Below are 2,743 nucleotides of genomic sequence, written 5' to 3' on the forward strand. Positions count from 1 at the left end.
CGGAGATGTGCGTCCCCTCTCTTTTTTCTCTGACGCGAGAGTGATTGGTGGAGCCGAGGACGGCGAGGACGACCTGGGCCTCTTCTCTCTCCCTCTCTCTCCCTCGGGTTGGGGTTGGGTAGGAGTTTTTGGTCGCTCGGCCTCGGCGAAATGTCGGGGAAGGGTGGGCGGACGCGACAGAGAGGAGAAGGGGCCAGAAAGCGATGACCGATCCGACATTTTCTTTTCCTTTTTATTTTAATTTCATAGACCTTGTATTAATTAGCGACCTTGTTTAGAAAAAAGGTTGACATAGATTTGAGATTGCTTAACACACTTTTGTTGATACTCCCTCCATATGAATTCAATGTTTGGTTGGTAAAACTGGTGATCAAAGTTCTAAAAGAATGGATGTGTGCCTTATTCGTTGAAACAGAGAGAGTGACGCATTGACGGTGGAAATGCCTAAGAAGGGTTGTACTTCCTCCGTCATTAGAGCTAGTACAAAGTTGTACTAAGATTTAAACAGTTATTTTAGGACGTATAAAGTTGTACTAAGATTGAGACAGTTATTTTAGGACGGAGGTAAATTGCTTATGTATGGACCTATTTTAAGCATCTTTTAAATTCTCTCCACATTTTTGTTTGAAATTATGCACTTATACTTTAGGTCACGTGGCGAAAAGTGAAGAGCTAGTCATGATAACAAGGTGTTACTTTTTAATTCTTTTTGGTATTCTTGAAAAAAAGTAGCAAGGAAACAAATAAATAAAAAATAATTAGGCAAGGTATATAACAAGAATGTGGTGTGATAGTATGCCACTCTAGAAGGCACCGGTGCCCCTGAAGATTAAGATTTTTGTTTGGCAACTTCTCCGAAATCGTTTACCTTCAGGGACCGAGGTGCTGAAACGCCATGGTCCGGGTAACGGCATCTGTCCCTTGTGCCATGTCCCGGAGACTGGATCTCACATTCTGTTCTCCTGCGTCGCGGCACAGGCCCTTTGGTGCTTTGTACGGGAGGCTCTGGGACCGGAGTGGGAGGCCCACGACCTTGCAGATTTTCTGTAGGTGCGGGCCACCCAGGTCGGCCATAAACGTCGACTGTTTTGGCTGGTCTTCGCAGCTACGATGTGGACTCTTTGGACTACTCGCAACAAAATGGTGATTGAGAAGGTGTTTCAGCGGCGTGCATCTGACTCGTTCTTCAAATTCCTTCCCTTCTTGCAGCACTCGCATCCGCTCGTTAGGACCCGAGACCGTGACCGGCTTCAGCGCTACCTGGACGCGTTGATGGTGGCCGCCTGACGGCTCTCCTCTCCCTCGCATGCTGCTTAGCTTGTCCCTTTGATGGCATTTTCTGTTTCTTCTCTTTACTTGGGCCGGATTGTGGTGGTGCCCCAGCGTGTCCTCTTTTCTGTCACTTCGTTGGGATGTGTTGTCTGGATACTGGACTATTGGCTTTATATATAAAGCGGGGCGAAAGCCTGTTTCGAGAGTGTGATAGTATGTAGTACATGTTTGGTTGAGAAGAAACTCCTCGTCAACGGCGCCATACAAACATGTCTAGCGTGAAGAGAAATGCCCATTTGTTGTGGCACACCTGACTGATAACGACCCGTTAGAGCAGCTCGCTCTCATTAAGTTGTTTATGTTGCTTCTCATCCAATACGCCCTTCATTCAATAGTGTAGTGCATACATATTTTTCCAAAATTCAATATCTATAAATTTTGATCAAATTTGTAGAGAAATATTCACATTTAGAATACAAAATACACATCATTAGATACATCATGAAACATATTTTCATATTTGTGTATCCTTGATGTTTCACATATTGATAATCTTCTCTATAAAGTTGGTCAGTTGGTCAAAATTTGATAAGTTTGACCTTCCAAAAATGTCTACATTATGAAACACATGGAGTACTACATGAAGTCCTGTGTACACATGCGTACACTAAGACATGGATATGAACGATGCACCCTTGTTGTGGAGCCACCCCATATTAAAACACGACACCAACTATCGTGCGAACACAGACATGCAAACACACCTCCATCACTAAAAAATAGACAGCCAACCCATCAGACTCCGATCCTGTTTGGTTTCCAGCCATACTTTGTCAAGCCAAAATTTGGCAGCCACAGTTTACTTGGCATATGTTTGGTTTTTGCCACACTTTCTTGCCGCTATGGCCCATTTGTCATAGAGTAAAAAAATTTGCCAACTTTTGTCAAAGTTTGGCGTTCGTTTTTTCAGCCACACTTTAATGGCTTGCCACACTTTGGCTTGGCAAAATTAGTCTCCAACCAAACAGGCCCTCCATCTAGTTGTTGGGGAGACAAAGGCAAGGTCGGCATGGCTGCGCGGGGTCACCAAGATTAGTAGGAAGGCCCGGGGTGCCCCCGATTTGGAGCTAGACAGCGGCGGAAGGTTTGGTACTCGTCAAAAGAGAAAAAAATGTCAGGAAGAATTTAGCGGGTTACTCAAATATGAGAAGTGAAGGGCAAGTTTGGAGAGTAACTCCTCAAGCGTAGGGTTAGTTAGAGCATCTCCAACGGAAGCCCCCGAACCTTCCCCATACGTCCATACAAACGTTCCAGATAGTGACCGGACAAAAGACACACCGCCTATGGAGGGCCCCCAACCCCCTCCCTCCCCCTATTTGTTCGGACGTTCCGCAAGCCCTCAAACCAAACCCATATGCAGGGACGATGTGAATATGTCGAGACATGTCCGCTACATGAGACCTGGTCCACC

This window comes from Hordeum vulgare, chromosome 4H (genome assembly GCF_904849725.1).
Source record: "Hordeum vulgare subsp. vulgare chromosome 4H, MorexV3_pseudomolecules_assembly, whole genome shotgun sequence".
In the NCBI taxonomy this organism is placed as follows: domain Eukaryota; kingdom Viridiplantae; phylum Streptophyta; class Magnoliopsida; order Poales; family Poaceae; genus Hordeum; species Hordeum vulgare.